This window comes from Saimiri boliviensis, chromosome 17 (genome assembly GCF_048565385.1).
Source record: "Saimiri boliviensis isolate mSaiBol1 chromosome 17, mSaiBol1.pri, whole genome shotgun sequence".
In the NCBI taxonomy this organism is placed as follows: Eukaryota; Metazoa; Chordata; class Mammalia; order Primates; family Cebidae; genus Saimiri; species Saimiri boliviensis.
In genome coordinates this window covers 71400719-71416757 of record NC_133465.1, presented here as the reverse complement: position 1 = coordinate 71416757, position 16039 = coordinate 71400719, and the positions used below count along the sequence as shown (strand labels likewise).

Sequence of the window (16039 nt, the reverse complement as noted above, 5' to 3'; positions counted from 1 at the left end):
TGGAGTGTGGGGAACGTGGACTAGGATGCGTTGGCACCACCAGAAAGGGTGTCCGGACAAAGTGCCCGAGAGGCCGTTTCCAGGCCACGAGGCTCCAGCAGAAGTCGGTGGACACGCGCGTTCCAGGCGTCCAGCTTGCAGCTCCTCTGAGAAAACCGTGTTGTATCCGTTTTACCTCAACTGCGTCAACGCTGGTCTTAAAACCTAACGCATTATGTTGTGAAGCAGAAAGGAAATTGGTGTTGAAGCCACGCTCTGAGGTTGCGTTGTGTCCGGTCTGGGAGGTCACCCTGTTTCATTTACGGTCTCCTTTTTAAGTTTAGGTGCACGATGTCCTGAGGCCCTTTTCCTAAGCAACCAGCCATACCACTCCCTTTTGTATTGTTGGGCTGTGTTGATAAACGATTCAAACCAGCAATTTTCCACTTTGATTCCAATAGCCATTCCCAGGCAGGGCCAGTCCCGCTGCTCACTTTCTATAATACTTTAGAAAGTATTATAGAAACTTTAGAAAGTTCTGGGAAGAGACTCTGGCCAGCCCCGGCCCAGTTCCTGCTGGATCCAGTTGGCTCCAGCTGCAGAGAGCCGGCATGGACGCGGGTGGGGAGAGAACGGAGTTGCAGCCACACCTCTGGAGGAAACGGGGCTTGGAGGCGGCAGGGGGTATTCAGGGGGCCGGCCTCGGGAGAAGAAACCAGACAGGGCCCCATAGGCAGGCACTGTTAAGCCCCAAGACAGCAAAGTGGGAACAGGGACAGGTCACAGGAAGCATGTCATGGCAGCCGACAGGGAAGGGTCCACACTCTGGACACCTCCCTTCAGCCCTAGGGGCCTCGAACAACAGGAAACCACCAGCTCCAACACCTCCCGACTGTGGTGGAACACGGGCGCTCCACAAGCACGCAGGACGTTCTCCAGGAGAGACCATATGTCAGGCCACAAATCAAGTCTCAATGTATTTAAAAAGACAGACGTTAAGCCCTGTCACAGTGGCACAAGCTTATAGTCCCAGCACTTCGGGAGGCCAAGGCGGGAGGATCACTTGAGCCCAGGAATTCAAGACCAGCCTGGGCAACACAGGGAGACTCCCCCAGAGTCTTCCTTTAAAAAAAAAGTATTATAGAAAGTGTCATCTCTGAATCTAGAGCAGAAGGAAATCTGGAAAAATCACAAATTTGTAGAAATGTAATAACACGCTCTTAGCCAGTGGGTCAAGGAAGAAATCACAAAATACTTGGAGACAAATAGAAACAACTTAAAACTTAGGAGATGCAGTTTTGCTAAAGGAGAGACTTGAAATTGTGAAGTTGGCATTCAAAAGAAGGCTCCTCCGCGCCCTGCTGCCCGTGGCATAGCCCCACTCTGTGTGGAACAGCTTAACGATGATCCTAAAATGAGTATACATCCTTGAGGGGTGGACACCCCATTTTCCATGACATGCATCTGTCACACTGTGCACCTGTATCAAAACATCTCAGACACCCCATAAATATATATCCTTACTATGTGCCCACAAAAAAAATTTTTTTTTTTTTTTTGAGACGGAGTTTCGCTCTTGTTACCCAGGCTGGAGTGCAATGGCGCGATCTCGGCTCACCGCAACCTCCGCCTCCTGGGTTCAGGCAATTCTCCTGCCTCAGTCTCCTGAGTAGTTGGGATTACAGGCACACGCCACCATGCCCAGCTAATGTTTTGTATTTTTAGTAGAGACGGGGTTTCACCATGTTGACCGGGATGGTCTCGATCTCTCGACCTCATGATCCACCCGCCTCGGCCTCCCAAAGTGCTTGGGATTACAGGCGTGAGCCACCACACCCGGCCAATTTTTTTTAAATAATAATTTAAAAAGAGAAAGAAAAAAACACACAAAAAAACACAAAAGTCCGGGCGTGGTGTCTCACGCCTGTAATCCCAGCACTTTGGGAGGCTGAGGCGGGTGGGTAGATCATCTGAGGTCAGGAGTTCAAGACCAGCTTGGCCAACAAGGTGAAACCCCATCTCTGCTAAAAATACAAAAATTAGCCAGGTGTGGTGGTGCACGCCTATGATCCCAGCTACACAGTAGGCTTAGGCAGGAGAATGGCTTAAACCTGGCCAGGTGGTGGTTTCAGTGAGCCAAGATCGCACCACTGCACTCCAGCCTGGGACATGGACCGAGATTCTATCTCAAAAAAATATTTGTATAAATAAATGAAATAAAATACATGAAGCAAAAATTGGTAGAAAGGGCCAGGCGTGGTGGCTCAAGCCTGTAATCCCAGCACTTTGGGAGGCCGAGGCAGCTGGATCCCGAGGTCGAGAGATCGAGACCATCCTGGTCAACATGGTGAAACCCCGTCTCTACTAAAAATACAAAAAATTAGCTGGGCATGGTGGCACGTGCCTGTAATCCCAGCTACTCAGGAGGCTGAGGCAGGAGAATTGCCTGAACCCAGGAGGCGGAGGTTGCGGTGAGCCGAGATCGCGCCATTGCACTCCAGCCTGGGTAACAACAGCGAAACTCCGTCTCAAAAAAAAAAAAAAATTGGCAGAAAGGAAGAGAGAAATAGACAATTTGTTTCCAGAAATTGCAGATGTTGAAGATTTCAATACCTCACTCTCAATAATGGACAGAACAACCAGAAAAAAAACCCAGTAAGGACACAGAAGACTACACCAGCACGCAACGCTGCATACCAGTTAGCCCAGCCTCGTCCCTAAATGTCACATCTGCAGAAAACTGCACCCAACGCAGCACAATACACATTCTCCTCAAGTGCACGTGGAGCATTCTCCTGGGTAGACCTTCCATGAGACAAGCCACAATACATTTAAAAGGACAGAAATCGGGCCGGGCACGGTGGCTCACGCCTGTAATCCCAGCACTTTGGGAGGCCGAGGCGGGTGGATCACAAGGTCGAGAGATCAAGACCATCCCGGTCAACATGGTGAAACCCCGTCTCTACTAAAAATACAAAACATTAGCTGGGCATGGTGGTGCGTGCCTGTAATCCCAGCTACTCAGGAGGCTGAGGCAGGAGAATCGCTTGAACCCAGGAGGCGGAGGTTGCGGTGAGCCGAGATCGCGCCATTGCACTCCAGCCTGGGTAACAAGAGCGAAACTCCGTCTCAAAAAAAAAAAAAAAAAAAAAAAGGACAGAAATCTTACAAAGTACATTCTCCAACTGCAATATAATGAAATTAGAAATCAATAATGAAAAGGAAATTAGGAGCTTCACAAATATGTGAAAATTAATCAACGTGTTCCTGAATAACAAAGGGGTAAAAAAAAATGGGACAAGGCCGGGCGCGGTGGCTCACGCCTGTAATCCCAGCACTTTGGGAGGCCGAGGCGGGTGGATCACGAGGTCGAGAGATCAAGACCATCCCGGTCAACATGGTGAAATCCCGTCTCTACTAAAAACACAAAAAATTAGCTGGGCATGGTGGCTCGTGCCTGTAATCCCAGCTACTCAGGAGGCTGAGGCAGGAGAATCGCTTGAACCCAGGAGGCGGAGGTTGCGGTGAGCCGAGATCGCGCCATTGCACTCCAGCCTGGGTAACAAGAGCGAAACTCCGTCTCAAAAAAAAAAAAAAAAAAAAAAAAGGACAGAAATCTTACAAAGTACATTCTCCAACTGCAATATAATGAAATTAGAAATCAATAATGAAAAGGAAATTAGGAGCTTCACAAATATGTGAAAATTAATCAACGTGTTCCTGAATAACAAAGGGGTAAAAAAAAATGGGACAAGGCCGGGCGCGGTGGCTCAAGCCTGTCATCCCAGCACTTTGGGAGGCCGAGGCGGGTGGATCACGAGGTCAAGAGATCGAGACCAGGGGCCGGGCGCGGTGGCTCAAGCCTGTAATCCCAGCACTTTGGGAGGCCGAGGCGGGTGGATCACGAGGTCGAGAGATCGAGACCATCCTGGTCAACATGGTGAAACCCCGTCTCTACTAATGGTGCAAAAAATTAGCTGGGCATGGTGGCCCGTGCCTGTAATCCCAGCTACTCCGGAGGCTGAGGCAGGAGAATTGCCTGAACCCAGGAGGCGGAGGTTGCGGTGAGCCGAGATCGCGCCATTGCACTCCAGCCTGGGTAACAAGAGCGAAACTCCGTCTCAAAAAAAAAAAAAAAAAAAAAAAAGAGATCGAGACCAACCTGGTCAACATGGTGAAACCCCGTCTCTACTAAAAATACAAAAATTAGCCGGGCGTGGTGGTGAGTGCCTGTAACCCCAGCTACTCTGGATGGTGAGGCAGGAGAATCACTTGAACCTGGAAAGGGGAGGTTGCAGTGAGCCGAGACCGCACCACTGCGCTCCAGCCTGGGTGACGAGAGTGAAACTCTGTCTCAAAAAATGTGAAAAGGAAGTTAGGAGATTCACAAACACGTCAAAATTAATCAGCGTGTTCCTAAATAACAAACGGGTCAAAGGAAATGGGACAATAAAAAATAGGAAACCCTCTGAGGTGATGAGAACAGAAACACAGGAGCTCACGGGATGCAGCAAAAGCAGAACTTTCAAGGAAATTTCGCCTGCAAAGGCCTAAGAAGAAAATCTCAAGTCAATCACCTAAACTTCCCCCGTAAGAAACTAGAAATGAAGAGTAAACTAAAAGCCAGCAGAAAGAAGGAATCAGTAAGGGCTAGGACACAGATGAATGGAGAACAGAAAAACAATTTTTTTTTTCTTTTTTGAGACAGAGTCTTCTCTTTCACCCAGGCTGGAGTGCAATGGCAAAATCTCGGCTCACCACAACCTCTGCCTCCCAGGATCAAGCGATTCTCCTGCCTCAGCCTCCCAAGAAGCTGGGATTACAGGCACCTACCACCATGCCTGGCTAAGTTTTGTGTTTTTTAGTAGAGACTGGGTTTTACCATGTTGGTCAGGCTGGTCTCAAACTCCTCACCTTCAGTGATCCACCTGCCTCGGCCTCCCAAAGTGCTGGGGTTATAGGTGTGAGCCACACACACACAGCCCAATTTTTAAAAACCTAAAAGCTGGTTATTTCAAAAGATTAGGCTAGGCGTGGTGACTCACCTGTAATCTCAGCACTTTGGGAGGCTGAAGGCAGAAGGATCATTTGAGTCTAGGAGTTCAACACCAACCTGGGTAAGATAGTGAGACCCTGTCTCTGTTAGAAAATAAAATTGTTGCCGGGCGCGGTGGCTCAAGCCTGTAATCCCAGCACTTTGGGAGGCCGAGGCGGGTGGATCACAAGATCAAGAGATTGAGACCATCCTGGTCAACATGGTGAAACCCTGTCTCTACTAAAAATACAAAAAATTAGCTGGGCATGGTGGCGCGTGCCTGTAATCCCAGATACTCAGGAGGCTGAGGCAGGAGAATTGCCTGAACCCAGGAGGCGGAGGTTGCGGTGAGCCGAGATTGCGCCATTGCACTCCAGCCTGGGTAACAAGAGCGAAACTCCGTCTCAAAAAAAAAAAAAAAAAAAAAGGGGGCCGGGCGCGGTGGCTCAAGCCTGTAATCCCAGCACTTTGGGAGGCCGAGGCGGGTGGATCACGAGGTCAAGAGATCGAGACCATCCTGCTCAACATGGTGAAACCCCGTCTCTACTAAAAATACAAAAAATTAGCTGGGCATGGTGGCACGTGCCTGTAATCCCAGCTACTCAGGAGGCTGAGGCAGGAGAATTGCCTGAACCCAGGAGGCGGAGGTTGCGGTGAGCCGAGATTGCGCCATTGCACTCCAGCCTGGGTAACAAGAGCGAAACTCCGTCTCAAAAAAAAAAATAAATAAATAAATAAAAAGAAAAGAAAATTGTTTTAAGAAAGATGGAAAGAAAAGAAAGATTAGCAAAAGTGACAAACCTTTAGCTAGGCTGATCAAAAAAAGAGAGAGCAAAACTGTGTGTGTGCACATGTGAGAGACAGAGAGAGAAAGAGTACTGTAAGGAAATACTACGAACAATGGTATGTCAAAAGTTAGATAACTTAAACGAAATAGACATCTTCCTAGAAACAAGCCACCAAAACTGACTCAAGAAGAAATAGAGGCTGGGCGTGATGGCTCACACCTGTAATCCCAGCACTTTGGGAGGCCAAGCAGGGCGGATCACTTGAGGTCAGGAGTTCAAGACCAGCCTGGCCAACTTGGTGAAACCCCGTCTCTTCTAAAAATACAAAAATTAGCCAGGCATGGTGGTGCAAGCCTGTAATCTCAGCCAGTCAGGAGGCTGAGGCAGGAGAATTGCCTAAACCCAGGAGTTGGAGGCTGCAGTGACCAGAGATCTTGCCATTGCACTCCAGCCTGGGCAACAAAGAGAGACTCTGTCTCCAAAAAAAAAAAGAAAAGAAAAGAAAAAATAGAACATCTGGATAGACTTATAACAAAGAGATTGAATTAGTAATAAAAAAAATATACTCCCACAAACACAAGTTTAAACTCAGACAACTTTGCCGGTGAAAAGTTTAGAGAATTGGGCCGGGCGCGGTGGCTCAAGCCTGTAATCCCAGCACTTTGGGAGGCCGAGGCGGGTGGATCACGAGGTCGAGAGATCGAGACCATCCTTGTCAACATGGTGAAACCCCGTCTCTACTAAAAATACAAAAAATTAGCTGGGCATGGTGGCGTGTGCCTGTAATCCCAGCTACTCAGGAGGCTGAGGCAGGAGAATTGCCTGAACCCAGGAGGCGGAGGTTGCGGTGAGCCGAGATCGCGCCATTGCATTCCAGCCTGGGTAACAAGAGCGAAAGTCCGTCTCAAAAAAAAAAAAAAAAAAAAGAAAAGTTTAGAGAATTAACACAAACTTCTTCAAAAAAGAGAAGGGAACACTTTCCAATTCATACTATGTTATCCTGATACCAAAACCGGACAAAGGCATCACAGGAAAAGGACAGACCAGTATTTCTTATGAGCATTGATGCCAAAATCCTCAACAAAGTACTAGCAAACTGAATCTGGCAACATAGAAAACATGATATGCTGCAGCCTCCTCTGCTATTCGTTTCAGGAATACAAAGTTGCCTTAACACACAAAACTCAATTAATGGGACAGGCCATGTGGCTCATGCCTGTAATCCCAGCACTTTGGGAGGCCAAGGTGGGCAGATGGCTTCAACCCAGGAATTTGAGACCAGTTTGGGCAACATGGCACAATAGAGACACACACACACACACACACACACACACACACACACACACACCCCTCTCTCCAAATCAGCCAGACCTGGTGGCATGCACCTGTCTTTCCAATGACTTAAGAGGCACAGGTGGGAGGATGACTCAGGCCAGGGGCGCAGGGACTGCAGTAAGCCAAAGGCTGTACCACTGTACTCCAGCCTGGGCAACAGAGCCAGGCCCTGTCTCAACAGACAATAAACTAAATTACTGGAATACACCATATCAATAGCATAAAAAACAAAAACACGTGATCATCCGAGATGCAGAAAACACATCTGAGAAAACTCAGCACACCTCCACGAGAAAGCACTCGATGAACCGTCAGCCCAATGGAGGGTCCGTTAAGCAAACGCACGCAAGCAAGAATTCATACATCATGTCGGAGAAGGGGATGCTCCCCTAAGATCGCAAAGAAGGCAAGGTTGTCTGCTCTCATTCTTCGACTGCAGGATCTATCCAGGGCAAGTAGGCAAGACAAAGAAATAAAAGTCACCCACACTGGAAAGACAGTACTGTGAGTTACACGATCTTACATGTACAAAATCCTAAGGCATTCACAAAAAGCTATTCAAACTAATAAATGAGATCACATGCTTGCAGGGTCAACAGACAAGAAACTATTCTTTTTTTTTTTTTTTTTTTTTTTTTTTTGAGATGGAATTCTGCACTTGCTGCTCAGGCTGGAGTGCAATGGTGTGATCTCGGCTCACTGCAGCCTCCGCCTCCCGGGTTCAAGCCATTCTCCTGCCTCAGCCTCCTGAGTAGCTCGGATTACAGGCATGCACCACCATGCCCGGCTAATTTTGTGTTTTTAGTAGAGATGGCGTTTCTCCATGTTGGTCAGCCTGGTCTCAAACTCCTGACCTCAGAGGATCTGCCCGCCTTGGCCTCCCAAAGTGCTGGGATGACAGGCGTGAGCCACCACGCCCAGCCAGGAAACCATTCTTAGTCTCACATGGAACAAAGTACAAATAAATACATTTATTTTTCTATATACAAGCAACAGATCGCTGTAAATTGAAATCAAGAAAACAGTTCCAGGCCAGACACAAGGTGGTTCATGCCTGTAATCCCAGTGCTTTGGGAGGCCGAGAGGGAGGATCATTTGAGCCCAGGAGTTCAAGGCCAGCCTGGGCAACACAGTGAAACTTCATCTCTACAAAAAGTGGAAAAAAAAAAAAAAAAAAATTGGAGGGGGAAAAGAAAAAAAAAATTAGCTGGGTGTGGTGGTGCATGCCTGCAGTCCCAGCTACTAGGGAGGCTTTAGGCGGGGATGGCTTGAGGAGTTTGAGGCTCAGTGAGCTGTGACTGCACCATTTCCAATGGTATCAAAAAGAATAAAAGACTTAGGAATGGATTTAACAAAAACCAGCACAAAATATACTCAGAAAACCATAGAACATTGTAGAAAGAAATGAAGAAATTCCCAATAAATGGAGGGACATCCTGCGGCCGCATGGCCACACCCCCAGACGCTCCCCAGCACGGTCACCGTCAAAGCCCCACCAGCTTTCCGCAGAGGGTGACAAACACGGACCTACCCTAAAATTCACCCGGAAGTACAAGGGACTCAGGAGAGGCAAAACAGTCCTGATAGAGAACAAAACTGCAGGATTTCTAAACTTAGCGCAGACTGCGGGAATCGGGGAGTGGCACCAGCGGAAGATGGAAATACAGGCCACTGATGATTTCTGAGACGCGTGCCAAGGTAATTCAGCGGGGAAAGAAGTGTTCTCAACAAATGACGCTGGAAGAAGTAGACATCCACATGCCAACGCATGAAGTTGGGGCTGGGCACGGTGGCTCACGCCTGTAATCCCAGCTCTTTGGGAAGCCGAGGCCAGAGGACCACGAGGTCAGGAGATCGAGATCATCCTGGCCAGCAGGCATGGTGAAACCCCGTCTGCCCTAAAAATACAAAAATCACCCGGGTGTGGAGGCGTCTGTCTGCGTCCCCAGCTAGTCAGGAGGCAGACGCAGGAGAGTCACTTGACCTGGGGAGGCCGTAGGGAGCCAAGGTCACCCCACTGCGCTCCAGTCTGGGGGGCAGAGCGACTCCGTCTCAAAAAAAAAAAAAAAAAGACATTTTTCTTTTTTTTTTTTTTTTTTTGAGAGAGGGAGACTCTCATTCTCAGCTTCAAGTGATTCGCCCCCACACACCCCAGCCCGGGACCCCCGCAACCCGGGCCCCCCCCGCACCCCGGACCCCCGCACCCCGACCCACACGTGCGCCGCGTGGAACCGCCGGGCGCCCGGGAGTCCCGCGGCTTCGCCTTCGCCGCCTCCACCTCGAGCGCGACGCGGGGACCCCTGGGACCGGTCATGCTGGGCGGACGCGGGCTGCGGGTGCAAACGGGGCGCCATGGCCGCCCCCCCCCGGAATAACCCGCCGCGCCGCTCCTCTCACCCCGGAGCCAGCCCCACACTCGCTCTCGGTTGACCTCCAAGTCCAGATCCGCGCGCGGTCCCCATCTCGGTCCAGGAGTCCGTCCCCACCCCCCGCGTGTCCAAGAGGGGACCCCAACCCAGGCCCGACCCAAGAGTCCCCCCCGTGTCCTCTCCTGAGGGAGGACCGCGGGCTCCGTCCCCCGGGAACAGCCCTGGACCCACGGAAAGGCGACTCTGACATTCGTCTGACCTGTCACCTGTTCAAGCCTGGCCCCGCTCTCTGTGGCTGTTACTCAACTTCCTTGTAATCCACTGAGGTGAAGGGCTTCAGATTTCATTTGGATTTGGATATTTAGGTAAAATCTCATTTTGTTACACAATGCTGACTTTGAAATTAAACAGATTGGTAAGTAAACACAAATTAAACACTAAAGAATGAAGTTGTATTTCCTACTGAATATCACACAAAAAGTGATTCCAGGGCTGGGGACGGTGGCTCAGGCCTGTCATCCCAGCACTTTGGGAGGCTGAGGTGGGAGGATCACTTGAGTCCAGGAGGTGGAGGCTGTCGTGAGCAGTGACTGCGCCACTACTGCAGCCTGGGCATCAAACTGAGACCCTGTCTCAACAGAAAAAACACTTTCGCCACCCCGCACGGCCCACGGTCCCGACCTGTCCCGTCCAGCCATGAGCTCCACGCAGTTCAGCCAGGGCCCCTCGTACGAGGTCAGGAACCGGCTCCTGGCCAAGGATGACCCTCAGAAGGAGGCAGAGCTCCGCCGCTGGATCGAGGGGCTCACCGGCCTCTCCATCGGCCCCGACTTCCAGAAGGGCCTGAAGGACCGGATTATCGCGTGCGCACTCATGAGCAAGCTACAGCCAGGCTCAGTCCCCGAGATCAACCGCTCCACGCAGAGCTGGCACCAGCTGGAAAACCTCCCCAACTCCATCAAGGCCATGGTCAGCTACAGCATGAACCCGGTGACCTGTTCGAGGCCAGCGGCCTGTTAGAGAGCAGGAACGTGACGCAGGTGCAGGTGTCTCGTCTCGCCCGGGCGGGGAAGGCCAAGACTAAGGGGCCGCAGAGCGGGGCAGACATCGGCGTCAAGTACTCGGAGAAGCAGGAGCGGAACTTGGACGCCACCACCGTGAAGGCCACCAGTGCGTCATCAGGCCGCAGGTGACCACCAAGTGCGCCAGCCAGTCAGGCGGGACTGCGTACGGCACGAGGAGGCATCTCTACGACCCCAAGAACCACATCCTGCCCCCCACGGACCACTCGACCATCAGCCTCCAGATGGGCACCACCAAGTGTGCCAGCCAGGTGGGCACGACGGCTCCCGGGACACAGCGGCACGTCTGCGACCCCGAACTGGGAACCGACAAGGGTGACAACCCCACATCCCTGCAGACGGGCGGCACGCCGGGCGCCAACCAGAGCGGCCGGGTCTCCGGCCCGGGCCGGCAGATGTACGACCCCAAGTACTGCCCGCAAGGCACAGTGGCCCACGGGGCGCCCTCCGGCGCTGGCGACTGCCCCGGCCCGGGGAGGTCCCCAAATATCCCCTTACGACCAGGAGGAGGCGCGCCACCGAGGCTCCCAGCATGCTCTCTCCCCACACCCTCTCCCCGTCTGGGTTTCTGGGTTTTTCTGTGTTTCCAGCTTTTTTTTTTTTTTTTTTTTGAGACAGAGTTTCGCTCTTGTTACCCAGGCTGGAGTGCAATGGCGCGATCTCGGCTCACCGCAACCTCCGCCTCCTGGGTTCAGGCAATTCTCCTGCCTCAGCCTCCTGAGTAGCTGGGATTACAGGCACGCGCCACCACGCCCAGCTAATTTTTTGTATTTTTAGTAGAGACGGGGTTTCGCCATGTTGACCAGGATGGTCTCGATCTCTTGACCTCGTGATCCACCCGCCTCGGCCTCCCAAAGTGCTGGGATTACAGGCTTGAGCCACCGCGCCCGGCCCAGCTTTTTTTTATTAGCCTGTTCAGTTCTGCCAATCAGCCGAGGGTCTGTGAGTGGCTCCTGGGATCAGGCGGCAGGGCTTTCTCCCCCTCGCCTTGATCCTTTGCAGGACTGAGCCACCGGGCTGCGGGGAAGGGGTCAAGGCCGTATCCTGATGCCTGTAGGGTCGGGGTCCCTGCTGGCACGTCCAGGCTGTGGGCCGAGCTGTGCTGGGGAGGAGAGGCCCGGGCTTGGAGGGACCCGGGTCCTGAAGACTTCCGGTTGCCTCGTCTCTTCTCACTTTTGTCACCCAATCAGTTTGTGGTTTCTGTACCCACAAAAGTTTCAGGAAGTAGTAACAAAAGAAAAATATTTCCCCCCCTCACCCCGAGGAATGGGGCAGGGACAGGGGAGAGGGTGCTGGGCAATGAGTCCCCTGGAAAAGGGGCCTGGCCACGATGCTGAATGTCTCAGGCTCCCAAGTGGCTGGATTTCCATCAGACCATCAGACCCTCAGCCCGCCCTGGGGCCTGGTGGGGAAAGTGAGGCCTGTACAAGGCAGCGGAATTCTGAGTTGTTGGGGCCAAGCCTGACCCTGTCTCCATGCTACCCCGCCCTCCCGGTAGCCTCAGTGGGTTTTTTTAGTTGTTGCTGTTGCCCAGGCTGGAGTGCCGTGGGGCAATCTTCGCCCACCGCACCTCCCCTTCCCGAGCTCAAGGGATTCCCCGGCCTCAGCCTCCCGAGTAGCTGGGACTGCAGGTGCTCCACCACGCTGGTTAATTTTTGTATTTTTGGTAGAGACAGGGTTTCACCATGGTGGCCAGGCTGGTCTTGAACTCCTGGCCTCAGGTGATCCGCCTGACTCAGCCTCCCCAAGTGCTACGATTACAGGGATGAGCCACTGCGCCCGGCCTCTCAGTAGGTTTTCAGGAGCCCTTCTGGGCCTGACCGGCTATACTGCGCCATCTCGGACAGCACACCCTGCCAAGTACTGCACAGGGACCCTCACCCGGGGGCCCTGCTCCACGAGATAATGTGAAACCCAACTGCGGACCAAACGCAATAAAACCTCTGTTTGTAAGAAGAAGAAGAAAAAAAAAAAACGTTTAAAGTAGCTCCAGATGCACCAAGGACCTAAGTAGGAGAGCTGAGAGCTAAAATACACATTTCTACAACCACCACGGTCCGCTCATTCTCGGGCCTGGATGGGCAATGGTTTTGTAGACATGACGTCAAAAGTACACACAGCAAAGGAACAAAAATAGATACAGGAAACTTCTCCAAAATTAAAGACTTTTTTTTTTTTTTTTTTTTTGAGACGTTTGGTCTCACTCTATTGCCCTGGCTGGAGGGCACCACAAGCTGTGTGATCTCAGCTCACGGCAACTTCCACCCCCCAGAGCCAAGTGATTGTCTCACCTCAGCCACCCAAGTGGCTGGGACTACAGGCGCCCACCACCATGCCTGGCTAATTTTTTTTTAATTTTTAGTAAAGATGGGGGTTTCACCATGTTGGTCAGCTGGTCTTGAACTCCTGACCTCAAGTGATCCACCTACCACGGCCTCCCAAAGTGCTGGGATGACAGGCAGGAACCACTGTGCCTGGCCAAAACTAAAGACTTTTGTACTTCAAATGACATCAAGCAAATGAAAGGACAACCCAAGCCCAGGCGCGGTGGCTCACGCCTGTAATCCCAGCACTTTGGGAGGCCGAGGCAGGTGGATCACAAGGTCAAGAGATCGAGACCATCCTGGCCAACATGGTGAAACCCCGTCTCTACTAAAAAAAAATACAAAAATGGGAGAGGTTGAGGTAGGCAGATCACCTGGGGTCAGGAGATCGAGACCAGCCTAACAAACATGGAGAATCCGTCTCTACTAAAAATACAAAACTCAGCTGGGCGTGGTGGCACATGCTTGTAGTCCCAGCTACTCGGGAGGCTGAGGCAGGAGAATTGCCTGAACCCAGGAGGCGGAGGTTGCGGTGAGCCGAAATCGCGCCATTGCACTCCAGCCTGGGTAACGAGCGAAATTCCGTCTCAAAAAACAAAAAAGAAAAGACGACCCAAATATTTGCAAATATTTACAAATTGTGTGTATATCTGATAAGGAACTTGTATCCACAAAACATAAAGAATCTTACAACCCAACAGAAAAATAACCCAATTTTTAAAATGGTGAGCTGAGATCGCACCACTGCACTCCTGGCAACAGAGTAAGACTCCATCTCAAAAAATAATAATAATAGCCGGGCGAGGTGGCTCACACCTGTAATCCCAGCACTTTGGGAGGCCGAGGCGGGTGGATCACAAGGTCAAGAGATCGAGACCATCCTGGTCAACTCCAGCCTGGGTAATAAGAGTGAAACTCGGTTTCAAAAAAAAAAAGATATTAAGATGGCTAATAAGCACATCAAAAGATGTCCAACTTCCTTAGTCCTTAGAGAAATGCAAATCAAAGCTACAAGACTCCACTTCATACCCGCTAGGATGCCTGTAACAAAAAAGACAGACAGCAGGAATACAGGCCAGGGCATGGCGATGCCGGAGCCCCCTGCAGTGCCACAGGAATGGAAACCACCGCAGACACCGTGGAAGAGTTCTGTGGTTCCACAGAGTTCAACACACAGGTACCACAGGACCCGGCAACTCCACTCCCAGGGAAATACCCACAGAATCGAAAACCTGGGGCCAGGCTCGGTGGCTCATGCCTATAATCCCAGCACTTTAGGAAGCCGAGGTGAGTAGATGACCTGAGGTCAGGAGTTTGAGACCAGCCTGGGCAACATGGTGAAACCTCATCCGTACCAAAATACAAGAAAAAATTATCCAGGCATGGTAGCGTGCACCTGTAGTCTCAGCTACTTGGGATGCTGAGGTAAGAGAATCGCTTGAACCTGTGGGGTAGAGGTTGCAGTGAGCTGAAATCTGCCACTGCGCTCCAGCCTGCGTAACAAGAGCGAAACTCCGTCTCAAAAAAAAAAAAAAAAAAATCCCCATATTGCAATATTGGTCTCCCAAGCCATGGAGTGAAGGCCAGGATGATGTGAGAGGCCAACTAGAAAGTACCAGAGCGGCCTCTGCCCCCGAAAACGTCAAACATGCTGCAGCTTCACGCTCCCGGAGGGATTTCAGAGACCAGCAGCGCCAGCAAGGATGCGAAAGTGCAGGACAGGGCTCCCCCCACTTCCCACGCGGCCCACCCGCCCGGCTCCCACCACTTCCCCGCGCGGCCCACCCGCCCGGCTCCCACCACTTCCCCGCGCGGCCCACCCGCCCGGCTCCCACCACTTCCCCGCGCGGCCCACCTGCCTGGCTCCCAGCACATCCTTTTGAGGCTCACCTGCCTGGCTGGTCAGAAGACAGGCCAGTGGCCCTGATGAATGGCAGTGGGTATCCGGACATCGATGGGGCCCTTGTTTGCTGCTCTCGGCTGCTGCTCCAAAGGCCGGGTCATTGCTCAGCGAGGCATCGAGGCTCCCACCCGCTCTGCAGCTGCTCCCGTCAGGTGCTGGTCGCCCTTCTGCACCTGTGGGCAGCGCCTAGCGGGTACAGCCTCCTCTCAGCCGCAGGACCCGCAGTGCACTTCCGCCCTTCCTTCCGAGAGCTGCACCCACAGGATCGCTGTTCTCTGCAGGATGCTGTCCTTCGGGGCGGACGTGAGGACTGCAGGATGTGGCAGCTGTGATGGAGCCGCTGCCCTAGACACGTTAGTGAGATCCGTGTTCCAGGAGGCGGGAGACAATCTCACAGAAACGTCCAGGATCCTGCCACCTTGCTCCAGTGGTTCGGGGCATGTCGGGATGTCCCTTCCAAGGTGGAGGACGAGCAGCTGCATCTGGGCCCTCCCATGGCTCGGGAAGGGGCACGACGCCTGAGGGGCTCTTTCAGTTTGGGGGACATGGATTCTTCTCTCTTGCGTTTCTTCTCCGCTGTTTCTGTACTGCTCAGAAGTGACCCAAATAGCGCTGGTTTTGAGTACGGCCAAGAATGAGGGCAGGCGTCACGACAGTCCAGGCTGCCACGCAAGCCACTCTGCCACCGGGCGTGTGGCCAGCAGATCCCACGACACCCAACATGCCAGCAGCAGGCGGGAGTGTCATCAGAGGCATCTGGCAGGTCCCTGTGGATCATTCCCAGCACGGCCCAGCTCCACGGGAGCTCTGAACAAGCTACGTTATACTTTGTACACAAAGATTCCCGTTTTGAGATACAGTTTATGTTTGCTTCTGGGACTTCGAGATTGAAGGTTTGACTGGGAGCCACCGAATTACCGTGGGATCTGAGCTGCCGTCATCAAAGGGTATCGTCTGATCCACGAGCCGGACACTGGGTGTGCCTCGCTCCCTCTCCCACCACGTGGCAGGGCTGCCGACAGCATCAGGGTCCAGCGATGCCCGGAGCACACGAGAGCTGCAGGAACGAGCAGCCCAGATGCCCCAGCTCCTCTCTCTCAGCCGACACCTGCAGCCTCACGGGGCTCCCTCTGCCCAGATGCCTGGGGAAGGAAAACGTCAGACCCTGTTACAGGCAGCTCTGTGTGGCATGCTGGCTGTTCCCCAAGCCGCACCTGCAGCACG

At 52.3% G+C, this 16039-nt stretch overlaps 1 pseudogene; it reads left to right on the top strand.

The window, feature by feature from the left end:
* The first annotated feature begins 9393 nt into the window (after positions 1-9393).
* Positions 9394-11596, top strand: LOC101045491 (calponin-2 pseudogene; annotated as a pseudogene).
* The last annotated feature ends 4443 nt before the right edge of the window (positions 11597-16039 follow it).